The sequence below is a fragment of the Theropithecus gelada genome, unplaced genomic scaffold, assembly GCF_003255815.1.
Source record: "Theropithecus gelada isolate Dixy unplaced genomic scaffold, Tgel_1.0 HiC_scaffold_15885, whole genome shotgun sequence".
Lineage (NCBI taxonomy): Eukaryota > Metazoa > Chordata > Mammalia > Primates > Cercopithecidae > Theropithecus > Theropithecus gelada.
Genome location: NW_020257642.1, coordinates 626,308 through 638,370, shown reverse-complemented (window position 1 = coordinate 638,370; position 12,063 = coordinate 626,308). Strand labels below are relative to the sequence as shown.

The 12,063-nt window shown below is 37.9% G+C and overlaps 1 pseudogene; it reads right to left on the bottom strand.

Annotated features, from left to right (window-relative positions):
* Nucleotides 1–12,063, bottom strand: part of LOC112617185 — a 186,999-nt pseudogene that overhangs the window by 145,724 nt on the left and 29,212 nt on the right.

The window sequence follows — 12,063 nt, the reverse complement described above, 5'->3', positions numbered from 1 at the left end:
CTTATGAAGCTGGCTAGATTTTGTTTTTGCCCATTTTGTTCTACAGGTTCACAGTCATTCTCTTGGTTGAAAAAATAATAAAAGTGAAATAATAGAATTTTTTGACCTTCTTTAGCTTAAAAACAAAACAGAATAAAAATCCACCATGACAACAACCATCAAGAAGCCAGTAAAATTCTGTTTCTAGCCTCCTCTTCACTGTGTTTGTTAACTTTTCTCTTGACTTGACCTTTGGTTTAAACGGCCTTTGATTTCACCAGTCTTCTTTCTGTTTTACTAGATTGGGCTTTTCCTGGCTTCTTGTTACCCAGGTTCACAACACATAAATTTTACCTGATAGTCAAAATCACTCATACATATATCAATTTATTCTTTCTAAAAGTTTGTATGAAAAAGAGAGAGAAAGAGAGCACAAGCATGAGAAAGACAGAAAAAGAAAGTTCTAGAATGTGGAACACGCCCATGCTGCCCTAGCCGAGGCAGGACTGCATCAGCACCGTTTCCCTCTGTCGGAAGTGCTCGAGGGTCTTGAAATTATACCTGACTTTTGAGCTTTCCTGGGAGTTAGTGCAAATGGATCAAAGAGGGCAGTTATTGCTTCTCATAAGCAAAAATAACTTTCAAGTATAATGCGATGAAGTCACATTTATTTATTTATTTATTTTGACAGAGTCTCACTCTGTCATCAGGCTGGCGACATGCAGTAGCATGATCTCGGCTCACTGCAACTTCCGCCTCCCAGGTTCAAGCGATTCTCCTGCCTCAGCCTCCCAAGTAGCTGGGACTACAGGTGCGTGTGACCACACCCAGATAATTTTTTTTTTTTTGCACTTTTGGTAGAGACAGGGTTTCACCATGTTGGACAGGATGGTCTTGATCTCTTGACATCATAATCCGCCCTCCTCAGCCTACCAAAGTGCTGGGATTACAGGTATGAGCCACCGCTTCTGGCCAAAGTCACTTTTTAAAAGGAAGAAGGCATGAACTTACATGAGTTCTCAAAAACTGAAAAAAATAGAGAAATATAAGATCTCTAAAAAATCCAGGCAGGCAGTGAGAGTGAAAATAAAAATCTAATTCCAAACCATCTTGGGAATACTCTTAGGTTGAATAATTGTGCAAAATAGAACAAATAGCATAAATGTTTCGAAATAGCCTTGAGCCATGGATATCCAGCTATGATTGATTTTGTCATTAGCAACTTGAGCAGCTTCAACTTTCCATACATTTGTCCTCCTTACCATTTATCATCTACAGGCTGATGAAGGGGAGGAGCTGATTTCTGTGCACAAATTAAACCAAAAGGAAGAAAAAATCTCTATTAAGCATTTAAAACACACACACAATCAAAACACTCAAGTTCTGCACTTCACGATACCTTAATTTCCATCAGCCAGTGCAGCTGTGTGCTTCCCACAGAGCAAAATCTCGTGAAGGGTATATTAATTAAGTCATTATGCCCTGAGAGATAGGTATAATTACAAATCTTCTCACCATACTATTTTGAGTTTCCAAAATTCAATAAGTTAGAGGTTGAATGTTGTTGTTGTTGTGTGTGTGTGTGTGTGTTTTTTTCTTTTCAAGATGCCACTGGGGGGAAAAAGAAGCCAACGATAACAACTACAACAAAAACCCACAGAGGGGAAGAACAACAATCACATTCCCTATTACGAGAGGGCTGTCAGTGAGTAGTCCTGCACAGAGGAGCCGTTTGCAGCTCAATGTGAGAACTAGTCACAAACTTCCAGCAAGAATAAGTCATGCATGATCAGGTGCATGCAGATGTGAGAGGAGGTTGCCCTAAAAGAAAATGACCAAAAGGGAACAAAGGTTGAAGAATCTTCCTTTCTTGTATCTCCACAGGGATGCAATGTACGCTTTTAGAAGAGAGAGAAAAGCTGTAGGAAGATGGTTCACCATCCCCTCTGATCTCCTTATGAGAAATGCAATAAAAGGTGATCTTTAGTAGACTGTATGGAATGCTATTAATGCCGAGAATCAGATTCTGTTCAGTAAACCACAGAGTTTACTTGTAGTTAAGGTCAGAAATTTTGAACAACCAGGAAACAGGATTGCATATTTACTATCGCGTGTAATTATCTTTTTCTTCAGCTAGATATAAAACTCAGTTCTTCCAATAAATAGACTGAAACATTTAAGATTAGAAATGGGATAATCTGGTTAGGTAGGGGTGAAACCCCAATTTAATACATCCTAGCCAAACCAGCCTGATATCAGTGAATAGTGAGATAATAATATCTAAATGCTGCTACAGTGAAGATTGTATATCTTCTTTAAAGAGAAATTTAAAGAACCTTCCCCACACCTTTGTAATCAATTTAGTGTATAGAATAATGTATTCAAAATTTCAAAATTTAAGATCTTCTAAGGCTTGGGTAAGATATCCCTTTATTTTTAATTCAAGCACAAGTTAAATGACCTGCACTTGTATTGTCTGTGTTAGTTGTTTACCTGTGCTTGTGTGCAATACATCTCTTGCTACACACTGTCATTTTAGTCTTTGCTAATGTTTACCTCACTCAACAAAAATATAAGAATCCTGAAAGCAGATTTAATATCTTTCGATTTTGCCCAAACTCCTTAGTCTGGCATGTGTGGCTCCCCCAGCAGCTGGCCTCACTCTAGCTTTCCATTCTTACTTCTACAGTGTCCCTTATAATGACCTTCCATTCAGTTCACTTTGTCAAAGGAAATACAGCGAAGTAGGTAAGTGGGAATACTTTGGACAAGTTTCTTAATCTCATTTTGTCTCAGTTTTCACAGCTATAAAATGAGGGTAAAGAACCTCCGTCACCAGGTTGAGAAACTTAAGTGGTTTTATCCATGTAAAACTGTCACTTTATTGTTTACAAGCAGTAAGCACTCAATCAATGCTACCTATCATCATTTTATTGCTACTTTTGTTTGTGCTTTCCAACTTCTACAGTTTTACTTACTCTACAACATGATTGCCCGAATCAGCCTTTCTATCCTTCAAGGAGCAAGTAGATGTCCTTCATCTCTGAAGACATTCTTGATCTCTCCAGCCTAATTAGCTATAGCTTATCTCAGAGTTAGAAAACCCAGTAAATATCTTGTCAGCTGTTTTTTCTTTTTGTCTTTTTTTTTGAGATAGGGTCTCACTCTGTTGTCCAGGCTGGACTGCAGTGGCGTGATCTCGGCTCATTGCAGCCTCTGCCTTGCAGGTTCAAACAATCCTCCCATCTCAGCCTCCGAGTAGCTGGGATTACAGGGGCACGTCACCATACCCAGCTAATTTTGGCATTTTTAGTAGAGACAGGATTTCACCATGTTGGCCTGGCTGGTCTCGTACTCCTGACATCAGGTAATCTACCTGTCTCAGCCTCCCAAAGAGCTGGGATTACAGGTGTGATCCACCATGCCCTGCCAGCTCTTCCTTATATAAATAAAATAAAATAAAATAAAATAAAATAAAATAAAATAAAATAAAACATGGTTACCATGTTAGAGGCATGCTAAAAGACACTTCGCAATTCTTTGCAATGACAATCACATTCAACAACTCACAGACTATTTGTTCATATGCCATTTCGGTGAGCACTTAAATCCCCCTCACTTCCTGATTTCTTACAATATTGTCTGTTTGTGCCATTTATGGTCTACTATCTATAATTATTTCATGATCATCTGTTTGCATATAATCACACACTAATTCACAGGGCACCATTTTTAGGGAATGTGCACCATTTGAAACTTTGGCTTGGGCCAGGCGCAGTGGCTCATACTTGTACTCCCAGCACTTTGGGAGGCCGAGGCAAGTGGATCACTGGAGGTCAGGAGTTCAAGACCAGTCTGGCCAACATGGTGAAACCCCGTCTCCACTAAAAATGCAAACATTAGCTGAGCATAATGGCGCGCGTTTGTAATCCCAGCTACTTGGGAGGCTGAAGCAGGAGAATTGCTTGAACCTGGGAGGTGGAGGTTGCAGTGAGCTGAGATTGCACCACTGCACTGCAGCCTGGGTGACAGAGAGAGACTCTGTCTCAAAAACAAAAACAAACAAACAGAAAACAACTTTGGCTTAGGTGAACACCTTTCACTTTTATCAACAGAGCTTGTTTTAAATCCAACTGAATTGTTCTTTGAGCCACTGATTATGTAATACCCCAGAGATGAGGGGAGGAGCAGGGGTTGGCATGGGGAATAAATAAGGAAATCATTCAGGCTGGCGCAGGCCTCTACCAGGGATTTATGAGAAAAGGGTTCAGTTTCCCCTTTGTTTATGGAAACTGAATGGGGAAGGAATAAAGCCTTCTGGGGAGCATGGACAGTGGTTCTCTTAAACTGTGGGTACCAGAACAGTCTATGCTTTGGCTTCTCCTGTCTCATCACTCAAAGCAAGTCAAGTTTGGCTCATTAACTTCAAAAGGAGTGCAATTCTACCATGTGGCTAAAAGGAGAAAATAATTGAAATACTTGGCATGACAGCATTAAAGATAATCTTGTCTGTCTGTGCATATCTTATAGATAGACATTACTGGCCGAAATAAATAACAATATGACTTATTAATGGAAACTTTTTCACTGTCAAGTTGCCTACTGTTTATTCCAACTAAATTTCTGTAGTTATGTTATTAACCCAACTCTAAACCTAAAGGACCCTTCACAAGCAAATCAAGTAAAGAAGGACCAATGGTGTGATGCCTATAGTGAACTGCCTGTTTCTCTGCCCTGACTATATCTTTCCTCCCACCTGATATTTCCCTACTTCTACCTTGAGTTTCCTCTGGATCAGTCAGCAACTAGAAAGCACTTGGACAGGTGAGACTCCATGGGGGATAAATGATAGTGCTCCCCTTCCTTATCTTTTTCAAAGCTATCATTTCCCTGGCATTGCTGACTAACTCATCAGCTGGGTGAGAGAGTGGGCCCATGGAAGAAGAAGCCAAATTAGGGATGTTTATGGAGAGAGGATTTATAGGCTTGACTTGGATGCAAGGCTGCAAGACAGAGCTGGCTTAGGTATCTGACACAAGTATTTTATCATTTTTTTTGGTTGTGGTCACCCCGGGACTATAAGAAAAAGACTGGCAAGCAATCAAGAGACTTTTCTGACAGCTGAGAAGACATATGTGAGTATGGAGGGACTGGTGGAGGTATTTTTCATACAATACTTAATCAACTGTATGTCCTTGTGCAGAATTTGATAGAGGCTCACTAATACTGCTTTGACTTTTCAAGTAACCTCTGCAGAAAATCTCTCTGTTCTTTGGGGAAACCTTTACCTTGGGTAAAGAACAGTTACTGTATAGGTAATACTCATATACGACATATGCACACAATCTGCTTTTGGGCTCATTAATCATTTTTACTATAGCCAAATTATTCAAGGCTATAAGATATAATGAAAGAAAGATCTTGTTAATACCAAAATGTCCAAGAGAGTACTTAGGAAAATTAAATAGACTGGAAAACATATGCTTGATGTCTTACAAATTAGAATTTGTAAATAAATGATTCTGGTTTAATCACATGGCAATTTACGGAGATATTTTTGGTAAAAATGATCACATCAAAGTGCCTGACAAGAATTTCCCACTGATTGAGCTATTCGACTTGCTGCGTGAGTAGTTTTAGAGTTTTTATTTGTCGTTAATCTTTTTAAACACTTAGTTTATTATTTTACTCAAGAGTTCTGATTTTAAGTCAATTACATTGTGAATTTTGAAATACAGCTCAGTGTCTAAAGTCTGGAAATCTGTAATCAACTTTCAAACCCACATCCTCCTTGGTCCTGATATTATGACATGCCCCTTGTTGGATAGCAAGGCAAACTCTTACTTTATGAGGAATGTGGTCAGTTTGTGGCTACAAGTTTATGCAGTTATTTTGTAGATTTATTGGATTTGATAAGAAAAGATAAATCAAAGCTCTTACTGATTCCAGGTAGTGGACACACATAGGCAGCTAGGAACTATTTGACCCCTAGTTAGCTGTGAGTTAATCTATTAAAGCAAGGCCATTAGCACTGAATGCGTGTCTCATAAAGGGATAGGCATTTAGGAAAGATGGAAGAGATTGGATTAGGGAAGTCATGTCCTGATGCAGTTCTGTGGCAGCAGGCTAGTATCCTTAAAAACTGTGTTCTCAGTTTTCTAATACACGTAACTATCTTTTCCCGCTTACCTTGCGTCTACTTAGGACAATGCAACTAGATTTGGAAAAATAAAGGTGCATACATCAGGACATGAGCTTCCTTTCAGCCATTTCCAACTTAAAGAAAGGCCTTTCTTCTTGGCCCTTGACATTTTTGCCCCTTCCTATGATCTAAAATGCAGATGCAGCCATCAGTCAATTTTTCCCACACTGTGGAATACAACAATCTAGAGATTGTTGCAGCAGCAACAATCTGGAAACTTTATGAAGAAAAAGTGAACAGTCATCTTTAATGAACTAGACTGCCATGTTAGAGGAATAAACTTATTTAAATTGCTCTATTTTAGGGTCTCGTTTCTTTTTTTTCTTCTTTAATGGTGGATCGTTTACCGTAACTAATAAAGGTCACTTGATTAAAGATGTTTACAATCTTGCTAAGTCTGATAAGGAAAATTTATTTAACTTGGGTATCATATAAAACTTGAGGATCACTCTTTGACACCCAAACAACGATCCTAGGAACTGTGTGTTATTTATGGGTATTATTTGTTGTTGTTTTTGTTGTTTTAGGAAGCAGGTGTAGCCTCTTCTGTGTATAGAGAAAGAACAGTTAAGGGTTTGCTCATACAAAGCTTAGACTCAATTCAACTTTTCTCCAGCTTGTTTCTCCTTTTGGCTCTGCTACTGCCAACCTAGACAAATGGACTGGGTACTGCTTCCTTTTTTATGACCCTAATCTTCCTCTTTGATTTGATGGAATTAATGGATATGACACAAAAGCTATCAGGATCAATAAAAATGGGACCTTAGAAAAAGGCTACCTTTCAAACACAGGATCATGTGTTCAGGTGCTGTGATATCCAGCTGATTAATATTCTCTCTTAACATCATTCAGTCTGACTTCCTGAAATTTAGCCTGTGCCAAATGTCCCTTTCTAATGTATTTGTTCAAATGTATTACATAGATATAATAGTAAATGTACTCTTACCATGAAGTGAACTTTTTATCAAATTCCTTTTGACGTTATGTAATTCAGGTCATATAAAGGTACAGGATAAAACTGCATGCACTTTTGTAATTACATCAAAACCATAATTCATTCTTGTAGTCCTTAGTGAGGAGAAATTAGAGATGGTTCAGGCTACCAAATAATTAAGATATAGCTTGACAACAGAAGATGATTAGGTGGAAAAAAATAGCTAAATAAAACGCTTCTTTCTCAACTCTTTGCTTCCCCCTTTCTCTGCAAAATATGAAAGCAATGAGTACCCAAATGAGAAGCGTGGGTCTCTTAAGTTTTATACATTTTTAGATTCACTGTTGGAGGGTTTAGCTTTTATGTAAATTTCTTCTTGCTTTTCTGCATTTAAATTAAGTTCTGATCCCTATCAGCCATTTCCCTCAGTCTAATCTTAATAAGGTAGCCAGAGATATCAGTTTCTGCCACTTACATGATACATCACTCATTCTATGTCCAAATTATTTTTGCCTCCTCTCACAATCCTACCACTATCCATCACCTGTGGCCATAAAATATTAGCATCCCTAATAAATGTAAAGGTGAAAACACATAAGAATTAAAATACTTATTAATCTCTTCATCTTCAATTTACATCATATTTCTTGAATACATTTCCCTGGATGCATATGTAAATATGTATATACATACACAATCCATGCATGGATTAAGTCACATGGATGTGCTCTTGAGCTAAAGAATTATGAACAGGATTTAACATGAATGTTCCCACTGACAGACCTAGACAGAAACTCACTAATAGGAAATTACAACACAGACGCACCCCAAAGACAAAGCAGTGAGGGACTAAATTGACAATCCCAGGTTGAATAAGCAGAACAAACACTACATGAGGGGGAAGAAAAGAGAATGAATGCGTACCAGATAAAATATCAAGTTAATCTCACAATTATGCTCTATAATTATGAAGGTGGTATAACATTAAAATCACATGGAAAGTGGGCTTTGGTATTTCAGAGTTGATGCACCACAGGAAGCGTGAAAGTCACACTCTCCATTTAGAGGCTGGAAGCTCTGTGCTCTGAAACCAATTTGGTCTCTGCAGTTGCATTGATAGCAAATTGGTGTCTGATAATTTGGTTTAAATAATTAACTATTTGCTCAAAAATGTATGTTAATCGTGCCCATTTTTTTCAACTCTTACTAATCATGTGATAGAATGAAATGATTCTATTCTCATTTATAAATCCGTGAACATATTCATCAAATAAATAGACTTTTTAAGAGTTTTCTGCTTTAAGTTTCTGACAATGATTCATACTAGGGCTGTAATATTAAAAAATAGAAATTAAGTATTTAATTATAAGGAATGCATTAGATATAATTAAATGTTTTACATTAATATACATGATACATAAAAATAGTTTAATAATCTATGAATAACTGTAAATTTAGATTCTTCCTAAAATTATCAACTGTTTTACTGGCTTTCAGTAAAATTGCATGATAACTAGAATAGAAAGGTGAGTGAAAAGGTAAAATTGTAAAGTTAGAAAATATTTTTAAGCCATATATTTGTTTAAATGAACTTCACCATACAAAGTGAATGTTCTTTTCGGGCTTGGTGGTCATCGACTATTTTAGTGCACAACCTGTGGTAGAGAATGTTTGTCCTTATTTCCCAGGCCTCGTGCATCTAGTTAAATTCCTGTCACTAATTCTGGCCAGTAGTTTATAGAGGGAAGTAGCATAAGTCACTTTCAGGGCTAGTTTTTTAAATAACTCATAAGATCCTCAAGATTTCACTTTTCCCGCCAGGATATGGTAGACTCTCGGTTCCAGATGATGTGACAAAGGATGGAAGTGGCCTTGATCTTTGCGTCACTGCATGGAGAGCAGCCCTGAGGAGCTTCCCAGTCCCATGTGAATGTAATGTGAGCAAGAATTTAGCCTTTATAATATTAATCCACTGAAAATTCAGGATCTGTCTGCTGTAGTTTCTTCTGTAACGTTCCATGAATACTACAGAAATTGGCAATGGAAGTAGAGTGTTATTGAAAAAAATAATCGTGAGATATGTTGCATTTGCTTTGTGATCAGGTGAATAAATTGTGAAAAACTGATCTTAGAGGCTTGAAAATGTGTTAAATATTTGGATTAAATAACCGGACAACTGAGGAGAACAAGGGTGTGCCTTTCCCATTCAACCTTCCACTTTGCATCATTTAGCCAAGAGACTGAGAACTGAGTGAGCAGGTGAGGAGGAAGCAAAGGATAAAGCCCACGTGAGAAGTGGGACTGAAATTTGCAGATGACTTATTAGCCCCAAACAGGGACTTCAGCCCATAGATTAGAAGCTTATTAGATAACAGCAGAAAATATATTGCTAACAAATAAGCCTAGATTTAGTCTTTGACAATCAGAAAAATGAAGAACGTGTATATTTTTTTAAATCTCTGATTTTAGGTATTGAAAAGCTATCAAAGTTACCAGGGATTTCAAAACAAACATGCTGGCGCAAAAAAAAAAAAAAAAAAATCCAATAATATGTTTTCCAATCTGCTCCACTATTTTTCCCCCTCAGGGCATTTGCAGATGCATAAGTTATGCGGGTTCCAGAGGATGAAAAACTGAAAGAAAGCAGCTTCGAAGAAACTGAGAAGCTGAGCAAAGCTGGTAGAAATTACAGTGCTTTGGGGACAAGAATTAAAGTTCAAAGCAATTGAGAAAGCCACAAAAGGGTCAGAATACCGAGAGAACGGAAGTGTAAAGAAGTGAGTTCAAAATTTGGCAAAAGATCTCTTTAAGAACAAGCTCATTTGTAGTAACTGGCATAGTGGCTGAAAGTCAGACAGAAACTGGTGGCTGATAAGCTGGTCAGAGATTTGGGTGATCCTGGGGGTAGGGGACAGGAGAGGATGCAAATTGTAATTCAAGTTCTTCTAAGGGAGACTGGCCTTTGTGAACAACTTCAGTTGAGAGTTTAAGCTTCAGTTGAGAGTCCCACAGGGTGCATATTTTCAAACAGCAGCTAAACTGGCTATACTAAATGTACTTTCAAATCTTACCTTGAGTGCATGTTATTCTTGATGAAATTTTATTTGAGACTATCTGTGTTATTTCAGATTTGGGATATAAACAATATGTTAATTTTTATATGCTACTATTTAACATCTTCCTAACTGAAAGTGTTATAATATATGACCTCATTTACTTAATTATTTGTGTCGTATTTTCCTAGTCCTTATATTTTCCAGATAATAGACACAAAGGTGACTAGGACACCATTCATTTTTTCTAGGAGTTCACAGTCTAGTGGGGAGACATCCATGAAGACAGATGCTATACTGAAAGGTGTAGTGTGATAGGAGCAACCACAGGGAGCTGTGAAGACACAGGAGGCTCTCAGTCTAAAATTGTGCCTGTGGGGTCACTGCTGACTTACCCTCCTCACTAAGGAAGCACTAATCTTGATCATCAGGTTCTATAAAGGACTAAATAAATCACTGACCTTCATGTTTGAATGTTATTAATCCATTCAAGCTGCCATAACAAAACATCTGAGCCTGGGTAGCTTATAAAGAACAGAATCATCAGGAGCCTGGGAAGTCCAAGATCAAGGCACCAGCAGATTCTGTGTCTTGTGAAGGCCACTTTTCCTGGTATGTAGACAAATCTTTTTACTGTAACCTTACATAGTGGAAGATGCAAGGTAACTTCTTGGGGTCTCTTTTGTAAGGGCACTAATGCCAATCATGAGGGCCCTGCCCACATTGCCTAATCTCCTCCCAAAGGCTCCACCTCCTACTGCCATTTCCCACTAGCATAGGATTTCAACCTATGAATTTTAAGGGGACAAACTCAGTCCATATCAATACACATGTCATAAAATGTTATCCCCACTTCACAGATTAGAGAAGTAAAATTTACAAAGTTTGGTGGGTTTGACTAGGCCAGAGAGCTAAAAAGCGAGTAAGGCAGAATTTAAAACTAGGTTCAGTTACCCACAAACACTTCATGATTCAACAACCTAAAAATTAGAACATAAAAATAATGAAGTGACAACTTTGGGCTTCATTTTTATTCCTCATTAATCATGAGCCCAAGGATGACCACTTAGTAACTCCTCAATTATTTGGATAGACCACACTTCTTCTACTCACATCAACCAGTAGTGTAAAATCAAACTGAAAGGGTAGAAAACAACTACAATTGCTCCAGTTTGGCTCTCAGTTATGAAATGGTAGAGTGCAAAGCCAGCCTCATATTCCAGTACTGTGAGTGCCGTAGTCGCGTCTCAAGCATTTCTGAGCACCAACAAATATTCTTCTCACTATTTCCAGGAATAACTTTGGGTCTCTGTCCTGAAGTTCCTTGCTTCAACGGGTATTTATGTATATTGTTCAGCACTAACTTTCTGTGGCTGTTTTGGCTCCTTGCACGGATTCTTATCTCTTCTTAGCTCCTTTTTTGTACTCAGATGAGTTCTGTTGCTTTTCTTGAGAGAGGAATATCTCCTCCCTCCCTTTTGGATTATGAAGTAGCAAAGGCTCTCACTTTTTCACACAGGCATGTTAGCTGCCTGTGGTATTATTTACTATGCAGTCCTATCTTATAGGTACTTGGATACTGGTCACAGAAAACGATTCCAAAGATGTGCTGAATGACTTACAGCAAGCTCTAGTTAAAATTACTCTACAACTTCCTTTTCTAAGATAGGTAGCATTTGAATTGGTATCACATACACATTCCTCGACCTCTTTTACTTAGAATTTCTTTCTTCACATTTTTTATAAAACATACCATGGGAGTCCTTCAAATGTGTTTCACTTAAGAGCTAATACTAGACTTCAGTGCTGTCCCTAGAATCACCTATTGCATTTACTTTTTAGAATATACGTACTTTAATTTTTTAACTTTTATGGGTACATAGTAGGTGTATGTA